General features: G+C 40.8%; 1 protein-coding gene across 1 annotated transcript in view; it reads right to left on the reverse strand.

Moving 5' to 3' along the window:
* LOC127664066 (interferon-inducible GTPase 1-like) overlaps positions 1 to 18,173 on the reverse strand; it is a 93,809-nt gene that overhangs the window by 69,411 nt on the left and 6,225 nt on the right. The window lies entirely within an intron of this gene.

Raw genomic sequence — 18,173 nt, forward strand, 5'->3', positions numbered from 1 at the left:
TATGTCTCTCAGTATTTGTTTTGTATCTATCTTGAGAACATCAGAGGCTTAAATGACAAACTTAAAGCAGTGTCTTAGGCAAAATATTTATCTTAACACCTTTTGAAAATCATTTTCTTAAAAATTTTAAAAGCTCAATGTTAAGAGCAAGCCATTTCTTGAGGTATGACTTTCTAATGAAAATCTTTTACAGATCTAAGTTTGAACTTTATTTTGAACCGCATCTGTATGGATCTGTTAAAAATGTTCTTTTGGTTAGAAACTCTCTAAGTGAGGCCTGCAAGACAAAGCTGCATCTCTCAAGCCTCTGCAGCTTTGAGCAGCTTTGAGGAAGCTCTGAGCTTTGTATTAACTCAAATATAAATCTCCTGATCTGAGTTTGATATCTCTAAGGCCAGACCTACACCCATCGGTCCTGCAAGGAGTAGCCTGTAACCAGACCCCATTGTATGGAGGTCAAATAACAAAGGGAACCTGTAATATCAAAGTATAACTACAATTTTTGCAAGCAAAACTCAGTTTTAAACAATCTTTTCTCCTTAAAATTAGTGGCAAACACATTTTCATATTGTAAAGTTTGTCCATCATCTTGTGTTTGAATGTATGACAGTGTAACTTATTGAAGAGACATTATTTTAAATCGTATTTCTTATAAGTCCAATCTCCAGGCCAAGATTCACACAAAACACCATGCCAATTTAAAAGCTAAAATCTTAGAGGCCTGTATTTCCTGGGTTGCGTCATGCCACGTGTAGCTAGTTAAGATGGCTCCGACACTGAATCACCAGTTTTAAACTAACCTTTTCTTAATAACATTATACCTTTTAAATCATAACCAATTAATTTATAACTCTAATGTCAAGATATGTAAAACATTTATACCCTTAAGACTAATTAGAAATAAAAACGAAGTGATCATACAAATCTCATAACTTTAAACCGAATATATATATTTTTTCTAGCTATAACTTCAGGGGAATAAAGCACTTTGAACCCAATCATCATCATGATAGAAATTTTTCCAGGAGAATTAACCATTTCTACTTGTCCGGCTCTTGGCCCTTTAAGAAGCAGCTTTTTTTTCCAGCTGTCTTTGACTCCTACCTTAGAATGTGAGGCACCTCAAATTAGCCTCCTCTGTGTAAACTGCAATTGGCAGGACTGCCAGCAAGATAACGCCTTTTTACCTTTTTTTTTTTTTTTTTTACATAAAACATAAAAACAACCAATCATTCAGCCAAACAAAACAATAGACAACATGAATTGACCCACATATAGACAAGTTTTGGTGCACCAAGGACAAACAATAGACAGAGAGGGAACTTGATGTCCCCAAAAGACCCAAATATCTTAACCTGAACTAAGGAGATCTCCAGTAGGTATCAGAGAGAAAACAGGACATCTCCTATTTTCCTGTCCTCACCAGGAGAGTTTTGAAATAGCTTCAAACCATTATTATTATTATTATTATTATTATTATTATTATTGATACCGTGCCCTACACATTGAAAACTGCTTTTCTGCAACCTGCTTTTTTCTCTTGTTTAAGATTTAACAAGGGGGAAGGGGGCTGCCTAGGTGAACACACACACCTGTGGAGAGAGGTGGGAGGAGAGTCCAGGTCTTACATTCTGCCCTGAGAGATTTTTCTCCAGCTGCCTCAGCAGCAGTTTCTGACTTCTACCTGCATGGGTCTCCCCTGTCTATTTTTTGCCTAGTCCCTGTCCAGGGAGATAGCCCTGAGAGAGCATTTGTTGAGCAATAACCTCATTGGGACTACACATAAGGACTTTCATTTGAGAGAGAATGTCTCTTCCCCAGAGGTTAACTGGCAGACCAGGGACCATGAAGGGCCGAGTAGAGCCAGTATTTCCCTCACTGTCCTCCCAAGTCAGCAAATGTGAGCTCTGGAGAGTATTTTTTTTTTTTTTGTCCAATCCCCTGCAGATGGGTCAGAGAGACTTGCAATGGCCAAGCAGGGGGCCAAGCACATTGCGAGATCACAGTGGAATCGGCACCTGAGTCTAAGATGCCCTCAAAGCTTTTACCATTTATTTTAAGGCTGAGTATAGGACGATCTCTGGTGATTGCCTGGACCCAGTAAAGGTCTGAGGGACCTGGCTGAGAGGAGCCGCGCTGCATGCCTATCACTGGGTATAGGGTGGCGGGCCACGTGGAGGGCCTTGTTTTGGCTCTGGTTTTTTCTAGGCATTTGACTTTGAAATAAATCTTGAAGTTAGAGTGACCATTTGTCCCTCGTAGCTCCTTTAAGAGGACTGCTTGCTCTCTGCAGCTTTTCTCTTCCAAGTTGGCTTTCTCCCCAGGGGGTCTCTAAACTTAATGGCATATCAGCAAGGGATGGGTCCCTCAGGAGCAGAGGAAGATAAAGAGAAGTTACAGGAGCGGATGGCAGGGACTCAGACCTGTCTATAATGACCGAGGAAGGTTTTGGAGAGTTCTTTTTAAGGGATAGCAAGGTCACAGAAGCTGCCCGAGACAAAGGGTGGAGGCAATATTCAGCAGGGTCCTCTGAATGAGCCCCCAGTAACTAAAGAATGTATCAGACATTGGTTCACATGTACCTGTTTTCAAAATCTTATTAATTTCTTTACCAACTCTATTCCACGTTAGTGGGTGAATGTCAGGTCCACTTAAAACCAACCAAGGACATTTATTATGACAAAACAAAAACACTTAATTAAATCCTTTTTCTTAACTCTTATTCCTCTCTCTCTGAATTAATGCTTGATTTCTCCTATGAATCAAGCCTCTTTAGCCTCTTTTTTTCCCCAGTGACAATTGGACAATGTTTGGCCACTCACCTGCCCCTCGAGCAATGCACGAGCGATGCGGTCTGTGGGGGTCCTTGAATCCTCTTCCCGGGGTTTCTGATCCGTCGTCCGGCAGTTGACCATACTTCGGGTCCCTGGTTCGGGCGCCACTGTAACCTGTCCAGCAGGTCCAGTTATTCCAGGGTTCCGAAGGGGTGCTACCTGAGGGTCAAAGGGAGGAGAGAAAGAACGAGGCCAGGCAGAGAAGGGTTCAATTGTCGAGGCCTTGTTTAATGTTCTGGGGTACACAGGTTTTAAGGCTTTCAGGAGGGGCGTACCCCAAGGTAAGGACAAAGAGGGGCAGAGGTATTCCTGGCATTTACAGTAGGAGGTGAAGAGGTTATCTGATGAAGATACCCGGAGTCGGAGGTGTTGAGGCAGGCAGGACCATTCTGCAGTTATCTCGAAACAATGGCTAAACCAATGCCCATGGGAGAGGCTCTTGTTTGCTGATCTCAGGACCTTTGCCCTGTCAGCCGAAGTGAGTGTCTCTAATGGCTTCCCACAGACTAGCTAATTCCTGAGAGGAGCATTCCCAGCTGCACGACTTGCTAAGTGACTTAAATCACATTTAGAATCCTTCCCCATTCTAGTAGGTGTGAACTTTTAACTTGAATTCCCCTAATGTTGACTGTCTTGTCAAGTGCTCATCTGACCCTGGTGTTTCCTGTTGTTAAGATATCTATTGAAGTTTTAGCCTCCTTTATAAAACTGAGTTGCTTGCTTTCTTACTATTGAGTTTTAAGAAATCTTTATGTGTGGTTCATAAGGTCTGATTCTTAATCTGCAAATATTTTCTCTAAGTCAGGAGCATATCTTTTTCATTTTACTTTTTCTTTTAAAGCAAATTTTCTAAGGTCTATTAATTCTCTTTTTCTCTGCAAGATGTTCTGATTGCCCTTGTTATTTCTACATGTGAATGGCAGTTTTGTTTTGTTTTGATTTTTTTTTTTCCGAGACAGGGTTTCTCTGCATAGCCCTGGCTGTCCTGGAACTCACTCTGTAGACCAGGCTGGCCTTGAACTCAGAAATCCACCTGCCTCTTCCTTCCAAGTGCTGGGATTACAGGCATGTGCCACCACTGCCCAGTTGAATGGCCGTTTTGAATGTTCTGAATGTTTTGGTTAGGATGCACTTATGGAGAACATTAATTTCTTTTTGACCTGGTGAGTTGGCCATGATTCCTTTCTGCCTGATGCCAGCAACATCAATTTCCCAAGCTGTGGCTGTGCTAGTCGGAGGAGGTTCAAACTTGCTCCATCTAGTGGACAGCATATGCCAGTGCGGCTGTCAGCCTTCTTCACAAGTTTCAAAACAGATATCCTGTTTATGGAAAGAGCTGGCTTGCTTTAACTTGTGGCTGAGGCCTGCTGCCCTAGACAACGTTCTGCAGGTGCTTCCTTCAGCTCTCTTTTCATAGCTGACTCCCTTTTGCCCGGTTTCCCCTTTCCTAAGGGTGAAGCATCCCAACTTAGTTACCAGGCACTGGGGACACAGAGGGACACAGAGAGGAAACACTGGAGATACCTGATACTTCCCCTCTCAGCATCACAGTTCTCCAGTCAAGGACAAACACTGCTTGCTCCCTTGCCTTCTGTGCCATGGGCGGGGCAGAGAAAGACTAAAAACCACTTGCTTCCTCTAACCCAGAGGCACTTCCTGCCCTGCCTTTTTGGAGCAAAGTAAAAAGGTTCTGTTAGAACACTGCCAGCAAACCTCAGGCATTCGGGCCATCTTTGATTGAGTTCAGAATATCAACAGACAGGAGAAAAGAAATACATACAATGCCCAGACTGATAACCGACTGGAGGGAAAACAAAGGAAACCTATTAAACCGTGGTGTTGTGCTGTCTCCCTCCTCTGATTCACTGTTAATTCTCCTTTTTAAATGTTATTCTTTGGTATTTGAACACAGGAATATGACGTATTTAAGTAATACCTACCCTCTCCAACTCCTGCTTCCTCCTAGCCCTTCCAAATTTATGTCTTCTCATTTGCTTTTAAGATTTATTTTTATTAATATTAAAATTGTGTGTGTATATGTGTGTGTGTGTTGTGCCTGTTCACCTGTGTGTTTGTGTGGGCATTTGGGTGCAGCTACTTGGGAAGGGCAGAGGCTTTGGAACCTCAGGAACTATGGGTAAGGTGTGAACTGCTCAGTGTTGGGGCTGGGACCTGACAAGTGTGTGCTCTTAGCTGTTGAGCCATCTCTCTAGATCTTTAAAAGAAGATTTATTTATTTTTTATTATTTTACAGTTGTCTTTGTCTCTGTGTGGATCTGGGTACGTGAGTACAGATCTTTTTTCTTTTCTTCCTTCCTTCCTATTACAATTTAATTACATTTCTCTCTCCTTTCTTCCCTCCAAACCCTCCCACACTCTCAGTCTGTTCAATGTTACTTTCGTGTGTGTTTTCAGGGCTGACCATTTGGCACTGGACAAACAATAGTTCTCAGCTTTCCTCATTTGCCTATCATTCTTTGGTTTGATTTCTCACAGGCTTTTCCCTGTCCAGTTTGGTGTGTTCATTGGTTATCCTTTCTTAGCTCATGTCTGGGCAGTCATGCTGGGGAGACAAATAGCCCACTAGGACATACTGGTGCTGCCCATATGACCATGGGTGAAGATACCATCCATTGGAACATGGGCAACCATGGCCCATCTCACTGAAGAGAACTGACTCTTCCTCTCTCAGCATCCAAGGACTGCCCATGGCTCCTCACCTGTGGGTGTCGCTACATGAGCACTTTCCCTCTCTGTGCTGGAGTGTTGACTGGCTGGATTTTGTGGGCTTTTCCCAGCATCCTCTGCTGATGTGAGGTCAAGAGTGCAGCAGCCCTGCCGTGTCCAGAAGATTCTATTTCACAGCTTCCCTGAGGTCTGGCTGTTACAGTTTTTCAGCCTCTGCTTTGGAGTGCTCCCTGAGCCTTGAGTGTGGAGGGATATGGTATAGATGCCCTGTTTAGGGCTGGGCACTCCACTGTTGCAGTCTTCCAGAGACCACAGTCAGCTGCTCTGAGCATCCTTCAGGGCAGAGTCCTTCCCACCCCTACCCCCATTCATCTGCTCTCCAGTAGGAACACATCTCCTCCAAAACAGTCATGCCAACTGGGGATCTACTATGGCCCCCCTCTTTACCCAAAGGCTATTGGCTAGCAGCCTGAGGGGAGAAAGGGGGTAGAGGCAGAGAAGCGGGGTTCACACAGCCATGAGTATGGACAGAAAGGCCTTTGGAGACTGCTGCAGTGATACAAGTCTGTATTATTGTTTCAGGGAAAGGGTGCATAAGGGCTTTTTTTCTTTTCTTTTTCACTTCCCTCCCTTCCCTTTCCTCCCTGCCTCCTTTCTTTCTTTCTTTCTTTCTTTCTTTCTTTCTTTCTTTCTTTCTTTCTTTCTTTCTTTCTTTCTTTCTTTCTTTCTTTCTTTCTGGATACTAGTGGAAAGGGCTGATAGGTCATGGCATCAAGTGAGCAGGAAGGACTGATTGGCTATAGTTCAGTACCTAATTATCATGTGGACAGGAAACTAGAGTGGGGTGTGTGCTGAGATATGCAGCCTTGCAGAGAGCTCTGATTAAGGTCACTTTTCAGACAAGGCTAGTTAAGGCCAGCCACCTGTGTTCAGGGATGTTCTCCAGGCAGAGGCAGAGACAAGGCAACCTGGCTAAGAAAGGGAGTCCTCCATTTGGCTTCCAGCTCAGAGAGCCATCCTGTCATGGGAGACTGCTACCTTAATAGCAAGGTTCTCCAACAATCAGTTGTTCAAATATATGAACCTTTGGGGATATTGACCTTTAAACCACCAGAGTCACAATGTTTATCACATAAATATCAAACTAGGATACTTACTCACCATACTTTACAATGTCCATCCTTACTTACCCTACCTTTCAAAGTCCATCTTTAACCTCACTTTCATTGCACAGTTCACTTAACATTCAATCCTATTTCAATCTGTCCCATGTCCCTACTTCTCCTAACCTTATGAACTACAGTCCCAATAGACTCCATACTCTCCTTCCTTTACCCTCCAACAGCCTTTGAAGTCTAAGCAGCCTGTTATGAATCTGCTGTCATTGGCTAGATGACAAGAACATAGTTGTAGCTTTTGACAGCTGTGTCTGCTCTCCCAGTTAATATCCTACACAGCAAATGATGTAGAACGTATTCAAGGCACCAGAGCTCTTTTTCTGAGGAGTCATTTTCTAAAGTACACACTCATGTCCCACCTGGATATTGCAAATACCTCAACTGAAAGGACATAAACAATACAATGAAGCCAAGCAAGGAGTAGCAGCAGACACATAACCTCCAGTGAAGTGACATAAGAAACAAAAGAACTGAGAATTTTCACTCCTTTAAAAGTTATTAATCCCACAGCAGTAGCATTTCGCGGGAGTAAGTTGAATGAAATCCTAGACAGAGATACTAAAGTGAGTATTATAAATACTCTGAAAGACACAAACAGATGAATGAAATAAGGAAGGAAATGGATGATATTAATAGGAATCTAACCATGGGACAGGAATAATTGAAGAAAAACCAATGTAAATGCTTGAAATGAAAACAAACAAACACAGAAAGTCATATAACTGTGGAAAGTCTCATCATCAGAAGGTACAAAGGAAAGGGGCAGGAATTGGAAACAATCCAAGGTCGAAAATTAAATAATAAGCTACCAGTGGGAATTCTGAGATATATGGGAATCTTATAGACACCAAATTTATGGGTTAAAAGTATAAAACAGCCAGGCGGTGGTGGTGCATGCCTTAATCCCAGCACTTGGGAGGCAGAGGCAGGCGGATTTCTGAGTTCAAGGCCAGCCTGGTCTACAAAAGTGAGTTCCAGGACAGCCAGGGCTGCACAGAGAAACTCTGTCTCAAAAAACAAAAAGAATAAAACAAGGAGAATAATTGTGTTCTAAAAGCATAGAAAACATTTAAAAATTAACCATAACAGATAATTTCCCAGAGTTTGGAAAGCCATAATGGACCCTCACCAACAGCCCGGAGGGCTGGCAGGGCAAAGGTACTGAGTAAAACAAAGAAGAGCCTCTCCCCATGTACTGCTGGTTAAAGGCAAGGTCTGAGATAACCGAGGGATGTTCCAGCCTGCGCAAACATCAGGTGTCTCTAGCAGACTACCCTTATCTCTTCCTTCTGAATCTGCTAAAGAATGCCTTTGCCCCTCCTTTCTTTGTTCTTGCCTTGAGGCAAGCTCTTCCTCTGAAAGCCTTAAAACCTGTGAACCCCGGAAAATTAAATGAGACCTCAACAATTGAACCTTGCTTGCCTGGTCTCCTTTCTCTCCCTCCGCCCCTCGTTGACCCTCAGGTAGCACCTCTTCGGAACCCTGAATAACTGGACCTGCTGGACGGGTCATAGTGGCGCCCGAACAGGGACCCGAAGCATGATCAACTACTGGACGACGGGGAAACCCCAGGAAGAAGATTCAAGGACCCCACAGACCTCATCACTCGTGCGTCGCTGGAGGGTTAGGTAAGTGGCCAAACATTGTCGTCCAATTGTCATGGGGAAACAATTATCAAAAGAGTCTAAAGAGGCTTGTTTCATAGGAGGAATCAAGCATTCATTCAGGGAGAGAGGAATAAGAGTTAAGAAAAAAGATTTAATTAAGTTCTTTTGTTTTGTCAATGATAAATGTCCTTGGTTAATTTTAAGTGGACCTGATATTCACCCACTAACTTGAGATAAGGTTGGTAAGGAAATTAATAAGATTCTGAAAACCGGTAAACCAGTGTCTGATACATTCTTTAGTGTATACTAAATGTAATACTGGATATTACATTAGTAGTGTATACTGGATGTAATAGAAAGTGTGAACGAGGACCCTGACAGACAATAGCTTTTGTCTGTCGCTGAATATTGCCTCTGCCCTTTGTCTCGGGCAGTTTCTATGACCTCGCTTTCCCCTAAAAAGAATTCTCCAAAACCTTCCTCAGCTGCTCCCTCGGCTTCTCTTTATTTCCTCCCCTGAAGGGACCATCCCCTGCTGATATGCCATTAAGTTAAGAGACCCCCCCCCCGCCCCCGGGGAGAAAGCCAACTTGGAGGAGAAGAGCTACAGAGAGCAAGTAGCCCTCTTAAAGGAGCTATGAGGGACAAATGGTCATTCTAACTTCAAGATCTATTTCAAAGTCAAATGCCTAGAAAAAGCCAGAGCCAAAACAAGCCCCTTGACTTTAAAATTTTAGAAGAATTAAAGTCCGCAGTCACAGCCTATGGGCGGACTGCTCCCTTCACTTTGGCACTTAGAATCTTCCGCTGAGGGCTGACTGACACCTGAGGAATTTATCCAGCTGGCCCAAGCTGAGCTTTGTCTGAGGGAGAAAATTTTCTTTGGAAGTCAGAGACGGCTGCTGAGGCGGCCGGAGAAAAACTGCTCACAGGCAGCATGTAAGACCTGGACTGCAAAGAAATTCCCCTCCTCCCCTCCCACCTCTCTCCACAGGTGTGTGTGTTCACCTAGGCATCCCTCTTCCCCCTTGTTAAATCTTAAATAAGAGAAAAAGCAGGTTTCAGAAAAGCAGTTTTTCCACGTGTAGGACATGGTATCAAAAAAAAAAAAATGATTGGAAGCTATTTCAAAACTCTCCTGGTGAGGACAGAAAAACGGGAGACTTTCCTCTCTGAAACCTACTGGAGATCTCCTTAGTTCAGGTTAAGATATTTGGATCTCTTTGGGACATCAAGTTCCCTCGCTGTCTGTTGTTTGTCTTTGGTGCACCAAAACTTGTTCATATGTGTGTCAATTTATGTTGTCCATTGTTTTGTTTGGCTGAATGATTGGTTGTTTTTATGCTTTATGTTAAAAAGAAAAAAATGTTATTTGCTGTCAGTCCTGTCAGTCCTAGTTTACACAGAGGAGGCTAATTCAAGGTGCTTCACATTCTTAAGTAGCAGTCAAACACAGCTGAAAAAAAATTGCCGCGCACAGCAGCCGTATGGTGGTGCATGTCTTTAATCCCGGCACTTGGGAGGCAGAGCGCAGGGCAGCTCATGGTGCAGTGCGGGGCACAGGCCAATAACAGTGGCCACCAGAGAGAGCCCGGAATGAGCCGGTAGCCCCGGCAGTGGCATCGTGCTCAACTTTTTTTCTCTTAAAGGGCCAATACCCTCCATTTTGGGAAAACTCTGGTTTAACTTATGAAATTCGTGTAATTGCTTTATTCTTGTTTTTAATTGGTCTTAATGATATAAGGTTTTACATATCTTGACTATAGAGTTATAAATTAATTGGTTATGATTTAAGAGGTATAGTGTTATTAAGAAAAGGTTAGTTTAAAACTGGTGATTCAGTGTCGGAGCCAACTTAACTAGGTACATGTGGCATGACACAACCTAGGAAATACAGGCCTCTAAGATGCTTCTAAATTGGCATTGTGTTTTGTGTGAATCTTGGCCTAGATATTGGACTTATAAGAAATACGATTTAAAATAATGTCTCTTCAATAAGTTACACTGTCATACATTCAAACACAAGATGAAGGACAAACTTTGCAATATGAAAATAATGTGTTTGCCATTGATTTTAAGGAGAAAAGATTGTTTAAAACTGGATTTTGCTTTAAAAAAATTGTAGTTATGCTTTGATATTATAGGTTCCTTTTGTTATTTGACCTTCATACAATGGGGTCTGGTTACAGGCTACTCCTTGCAGGACCGGTGGGTGTAGGTCTGGCCTTAGAGATAACTAACTCAGATCAGGAGATTTACATTTGAGTTAATACAAAGCTCAGAGCTGCCTCAAAGCTGTTCAAAGCTGCAGAGGCTTGAGAGATGCAGTTTTGTCTTGTAGGCCTCACTTAGAAAGTTTCTGGCCAAAAGAACATTTTTAACAGATTCATACAGATGTGGTTTTAAATAAAGTTCAAACTTAGATCTGTAAAAGGTAATAAGGCTATGTAGAAATTATGAAGACATTAAAATTTGGCCTGCCTACTACATACAAAACTATTATAGATTTAAAAGGATGGTTTTTTTCTTTGTGGATATTGATAATTATAAAAGCATTTACTTCTAACTTTAAAGGAGCATAAGCTAACTTTAAAAAAAAACCAATAAAAGATTTTCATTAGAAAATTATTCCTCAAGAAATGGTTTTCTCTTAACAATGGGCTTTTAAATTTTTTAAGAAAATGATTTTCAAAAGATGTCAAGATAAATGTTTTGCCTAAGACACTGCTTTAAGTTTGCCATTTAAGCCTCTGATGTTCTCAAGATGGATACAAAACAAATATTGAGAGACACAACTTGGAGAAAGCTACCATAAGTATTTGTCAACTGTTTGTGATATATGTTCACTTCCATTCCTTAACAAAGAGAACATTAATATAAAATCTCTCCAAATAAGGTTTTGACATCCTCCAATAAAGAATTGGTGTAATAATAAAATGTTGCAAAATAAAATCATAAAAATATTTTTAAAAAAATATATTTTAAGAGCATGATAAAATGTTTGTTCCTTATTTTAAACAGCAATCAAATTGATTATTATTGTTAATGTATTACATGACAAGCTTTTTTTGACAAAATTAATAATTGTTATCTAAAAGATAAATTGTTAAAAATTTGCCTCTATACATGCTTTTATATTGTTATAGATTTATACATGCATCCAATAAAAATGCATCTACTATGGGAGTAAAGCTCATATAATTAGATCACATGTTTATTCTTTTGAGTGTCCCCTTGCTTCAGTACAGATAATTGAATTGAGTGCTGTAGCTATTCTTTTTAAAATGTTAAAAATCAAACTTTTGATTTTTTATATTAATAATATACATATATAGCTCATGGCTTACAATTGCTTGAAATTTTTTCTTTTTAATGCTACTAATTCTTAACTTTTACAATTATTTATACAAATAAAATTCAAAAAATTAATAAAAAATATACATACGACTATTGACAGCCTTTCAAGCTTTCTAGTTATAACTGTTTTAACATAAGAAACAAAATATAAAATAAAATTAGTCATTACATATTTTTTTTAATACTAAATGTTCCAAATCAGATTATGACAAATATTATAACTGGTTATTATAGTCAGTCATTTGAGATGTCTTATTAACAATTTGATATTAGTCATATTATTGAGATTCCTCATAATTCGCAAAGACAAGGTATTATAGAACAAGCCAATAGAACTTTACAACAGTATTTTTATAATAAAAGAGGGGAGAATCACATCTCTATATACCACAAAAATTTTAAAATTTTAATGCTAGGGATCTCTCTGAGTGTAGAGAGGAGGGCATGTTTGTGTTTTTTCTACAGGATGCCGAAGGAACATGCTAGCTGCCAGAGTATGCTGAGACAAAGAATGATGCTGATTATAATCATTGAAAATGGCCACAGCCCTCAAAACCTTTGGATGCTTCTTACTAATGCTCACACCACAGATAACTACAGACTCAACATCCCTCTTTGCATGGCAATTGTATTTAGCTGAAGATTAAACAAATTATAAACAGATCAAAGGAGAGATATTGGCTACTGCTGATTGCCCCCCCCCTCAGGGTGTCAAAAGGCCATATATTTAAATTTTACAGATTTTAAGTGTAGACCAGATAGAATGTGGCCTGCCATTTATTTTCTTTAAGACATCCACAGGCATTGCCTCCCTTGTTACCTCTCAACAGAATCGACAACAATATTATTTGCTTAGTGCCGCCATTGATAAGGACCTGGCCGAACTCAGAGATGGTTTAGCCAATTTAAAAGATTCTGTTGCCTCCTTATCAGAAGTAGTATTGCAAAATAGGAGAGGACTTGATCTGCTCTTCCCACAACAGGGAGGACTTTGTACAGCCTTAAGGGAAGAATGCTGTGTTTATGTGGACAAGATAGGACTGGTAGATGACAGTCTGAGGAGAGTAAAAGAAAGTTTAGAGAAACGCAAAAGAGAATGAGAACAACAGGAGTTTTGGTATAAAAATTGGTTTTCCACATCTCCGTGTCTTTCCACCCTACTACCTTCTATTCTAGGACACTTCTTAGGGTTATTGCTGTTAATCTCCTTTGGTCCCTGGGCTTTTCAACGATTAACCCACTTCATTAAATCACAAATAGATTCCACTCTACCCAAGAATTATATCTTGGTACAGTATCATGGACTGGAGACAGGGGAAATGATGGACCCTGGGAGACAAGACGGCTTGGCAGAAACAATTGCAATACCCTCCACGGAGAGGCTCAGTTTCAATAAGCTCCTTTAATGAGACTCTGTTTGGCTTCCACCTATTCATCCCTGGGCTTATCTGGAGGGGGAGCTGACCCAAGGTAGCCATCTTAAGGATGAGCAACTTCCTCTATCCCCTGACCAATCTAAGTGAATAAACATCCTACTGAAGAATTAGCTCACCTCTTTAATAAGTTTACATATTAATGCTCTTATATAGTAGAATTAAAACTAATCTGAATATTAAATTTTTTTTTTTGAGAATGTACTTCATTCCATTCACAATGGCTAAGATAAAGCAAGACACGTGACAACAAATTCTGGTAAGGATGTATGGAAAGAGTAACACTTACCTGTTCTGCTGAGAGTGCAAATCTGTGGAACCACTATAGAAATCAGTTTGGAGTATCTGCAAAAAGTAAAAACTGGACTACCATATAATCCAGGCATATTGTCTCCACCGTATATACAAAAGATTCCATTTTTTTTCTGCCAGAGACACTGCACATCCATCCCCACCACTTGGCTGTTGGCATCTCCATTAGGAGCTGGAATTAGGCTGCAGGTCCATCAGGTGATGGATGGATAATGAAAATGTGGTTCATCTACAGAATGGAAATTTATTCATCTGTAAAGACAATGAAATTATGAAATTGTTGGCAAAATATTATATTGAATGTGGTAACCCTGGCTGAGAGAGATAGACACTGCACATTCTCCCTCATACGTGAGCTATAGCTGTAAACTTTTAGATTTATGTGTTTAATTTGGAGTACCTTAAGACCTCAGAACCTAAAGTATGTCCATGGGAGGCAAGAGAAGAGCTTTGAAGGGAAGAATGTATATGATATAAAAGTAGATGGGGAGGAGAAGATCTTGGAAATTAAAGGTTTATGCAGGGATAGGAGTCGAGGAGAAGAGAAGAAAGGGGAGAGATGGGTTAACCACAATTAAAAATCTTGCCAGATTAGATAGTAAGATCTCATTGAAGACACAACACAGTTTGGTTGTAGGAGAAAGAACAATGAAGTTTGAACTGATCTGAAAACTTACTTCCTAGTGACCAGTTTTCTTAGTGCTGCAAGGTGCTATGTAGGCCACTGGGATAGAAAAGACATTAATGGTATTCCTACCGCCAAATCTGCATAGGTATAATACTGACACTGCAGGCAAGATGTTCTCATTGGTAAATAATGGCATCAAGGTGATGGGTACAACCAATTTCTGTTGGGTTGGCGTTGAGGCCTATTCCTCAGGAAGAAACTCACCCTGGTACTGTCAAATGTCTATGGCCCAGGGCAACACAGGCTATTAGGGAAACCTACTAATTTTTTGGCTAAATGACAAACTGCCTTCTAAATGTGTATCTTTATACCCATCGATTAATGCTGCCCTTAGCCTTGCCTGGAGAAGTTTCCCATTGAGCTGGTCAGCAATTGGTGCCGAGACTCATGACTGGTTGAAGTTCTGTGAATTTGTGTTGATCTAGAATTCACCTACAAATGAGATATCTGTATCAATGCCTTTCCTCAGTGCTCAGGGAACATGTCATAGGAGAAGCAGAAGGAATGGAAGAACTGGGGTTTTGTGAGTAATGTTGTCAAAGTTGTCTTGGAGCATGACATGGCTACTGTATCCATGATTTCACTGTGGATATGAGAATCAGCAAGGACAGTGACTATTCCAGCAGACAGTACTAGGCACTAATAGGACTCAGCAGCTTATCAAAATTAAAGAAGAGGAGGACATGTTGGTGGTACTTGGGGAAGAGGAGAGAGGAATTGTGGGTGCACCCGATCTAGGTGTCTGAATGAAAATGTCACAGAATATATGAAGCCTCTGTTATATATTTAATTCAGAGCTGCCGAGTTGGCCCAGGGAGTAAATCCACTTGCTGCCAAGCCTGATGACTTGACTTCATCCATCAGATTCATGGTGGACATAAGGAACTGATTCCCACAAATTGCTGATGAATAAGAGTCACAAAAATTTTGGTAAAGTATGCTAGTTGCTTCAATAATAAATGAATGTGATAATGGAAGTAGGCAAGGAAAATAAAAAATGGAAATACAGTCAAATATATGAAGGGACAGAGGAGAGAGCAGAAGCATTATACAAAGGAAGGGAGAAAAGCAAGAGCTTAGGGAAAAAAAACTAAAAATGTCCTAACTGTATGAAAATTTACAACCAAATCATAAACATTGTGACCTTCCCACCAGCTTTGAGTTGGCAAAACCCCAGAGGGGTTTTTACACCTTGCTGGGGCCAGCTTCTGGCCTTACTGCATTTGCATTTCCCTGCCAGAGCCTTGAGGAGTTGAGTGCCTACAGAGTTTACTTTGCAAAAAAAAAATCTAGCAGGAACAAAGCAAGGGAACTCAGCTGAAACTAAGGATGGATTTTTGCCTATACAAACTCAGAACTGAAAAGTAAACTTTGAGCCTTGATCAGAAATCTTGTCTTGGCTCCTTCTTTCTCTTGCCCGCTTGTCCTTTCTATTCTATGCCCAGTTCTCCTTCCAGGTGACCTTGGTTCCCTTAGCCGCAGGCAGTTACACATATAAGGAGAATAAATAAAAACACACTACTTTTAAAAAAGAAAAAATATTTTATTTTATGTGTATTAGTGTTTTGCTTGCATGTGTGTTCGTGTGTGTGTGTGTGTGTGTGTGTGTGTGTGTGTGTGTGTGTGTATGTGTGTGTGTGCTTGCAGTGGCCACACGAGGGCATCAGATCCTCCTGGAACTGGAATTAGAGATGCTTGTGAACAGACATGTGGGTTCTGGGAACAATCCCCAGGCCTCTGGAAGAGCAACTTATACCATGTTTATTAAGATTTAAGCAGGGATGAGAGTTGGGGATAAGTGGAGAAAAAGGGGTGCAGTAGAAGTATCCCAAATGAAAACCTCTATTGAAACCTATTACTTGTAAAAACTCTATGGAAACCTGTTATTGAAAACATAACCAAAGAGCAAAAGTATGAACATAGATCCTGTGCACCTGTGGACAATGAAATCATAAGACTTCTACACAGACTGTTGCCACTGCTTGGGGTCGTTTACCAGAAGTAGGTTGTAAGACCTTTCAATGGTCTCTCTTGGCATAATGTTATAAGCGGACTGTGTAAAGATTATCTTTGTATTATTCAAATGCTGACTTTCTCCCCCCATATCTTGTTGCAATCTGGACATGACATTGTAATGCTTGTTCTAAGAATCTCCTGTCTCAATGTTTTGTAAACATCACTCGAATTTATCCTCTGATTTTTCAATAAAAGATGATCGGCTAATGACTGAGCAGGGGAAAGGACCGGGCTGGATTAACACTTCCAGGAAGGGAAGGGGTAGAGAGAGGAAAAGGAAGGAGTCACCAGATGGAAACGGTCTAGGAGATAGTATGAGACCACGGCTGGAACAGAGAGAGCCAGATAGATATTAAAATGCAAATATCTGGGGAATTTTGGCTGGGAAGTAGTCAGATTAGTTTAGAGAACTAAAATAGATTAACAACTGCTCAGGTATTGTATCATAAAGTTTATCAAATAAATCTTATAGTCTCTGTCTCATTTATTTGGGTGTTAGCTGAGATAAAGAGAAAACTATCATTTATAAAATTGCAATAACAAGCATCCAAATCTTTTTTTTTTAGGTTTTAAAAGAATTTTCATATAAATATATAACTTATTGTGCATAAAATATTTTCTTTGTGTGTGCGTGTATGTGTGTCTGTGCACTCACTCATATGTGCAAGTGTGGAGGCCATCAATTAATGTCAGATGTTATCCTTTATTGGTCTCTACCTTATTGTCTTGAGGCAGGGTCTCTCAAGAAGTCTTGAGCTTCTGTTTCAGGTAGACTGGGTAACCAGCAAGTCACCCAGCACTGGGGTTACAGAAACATGCCATCATGCTTGGGTTTATGTGGGTGCTGTGGACTTGATCAGGTCTTTAGGTTTGCACACCACACACTTTACCCACCTTTTTTTATTGGATAATTTATTTATTTACATTTAAAATGTTATCCCCTTTCCTGGTTTTTCAGCTGGAGCCATGAGTCACTCCATATGTAGTCTTTAGTTGGTGGTTTAGTCCCTGGGAGCTTTGGGTTCTGGTTGGTTGATATTGTTGTTCTTCCTATGGGGTTGCAAATCCCTTCTGCTCCTTCAGTTCTAACTTCTAGATTGAGGTCCTTGTGCTTTGTCCAATGGTTGGCTGTGAGCATCTGCCTCTGTATATGTCAGGCTCTGGCCAAATCTCTCAGAAGACAGTTATATCAGGCTCCTGTCAGCAAACGTTCAATAGTGTCTGGCTTTGGTGTCAATATCTGGGATGGATCCCCAGGTGGGGCAGTCTCTGGATGGCCTTTCCTTCAGTTTCTGCTTCACACTTTGTCCCCATATTTCCTTTAGACAGGAGCCCTTTTGGGTTAAAAATTTGGAGATGAGTGGGTGGCCCCATCCCCCAACCAGGGGCCTTGCCTAACCTCTGGATATGCTCTCTACAGGTTCTCCCTCCTCTTTGTGGGACATTTCAGCTAATCTCATCCCTGTTGGGTCCTGGGAGCCTCTTGCTTTCCTGGTGTGCTGGTGGCCAACCCCAGGCCCCCACCTCCCATTGCTACATACCTCTGTTCAAATTCCTGACCCTCTGAATATCATCCATATCTCCTCCTATACCCAATTCTTCCCCATTTCCCCACTCCCCTTCCTTGTTTCTTCCCAAGTCTAATCCCCCTTCTAAGAATGACTGAAGCATCCACACTTTGCTCTTCCTTCTTCTTGAGCTTCATATAATCTGTGAATTATATCTGAGGTTTTGGTTTAATATCCTATTATCAATGAGTGCATACCATGTGTGTTCTTTTGTGACTGGGTTACCTCACTCTGGATATTTTCTAGTTCCATCCACTTGCCTAAGAATTCCATGAAGTCATTGTTTTCTAATAGCTGAGCAGTACAACATCTTTTTTAAAAGAAAAAAAATGAGACAAGCTAAAGGTAAAATACTACTAAAGAAAAGCAGAATGGAAATAGGGTGTGATATACTAGAGTAAAAAAAAAATGATTTCACATAATGAAAAAAAAAACCCAAATTAGATAAACACTTGAGAGGTGGGGCTGGAGAGGTGGCTCAGGTTTCATGAA

This window comes from Apodemus sylvaticus, chromosome 13 (genome assembly GCF_947179515.1).
Source record: "Apodemus sylvaticus chromosome 13, mApoSyl1.1, whole genome shotgun sequence".
In the NCBI taxonomy this organism is placed as follows: Eukaryota; Metazoa; Chordata; class Mammalia; order Rodentia; family Muridae; genus Apodemus; species Apodemus sylvaticus.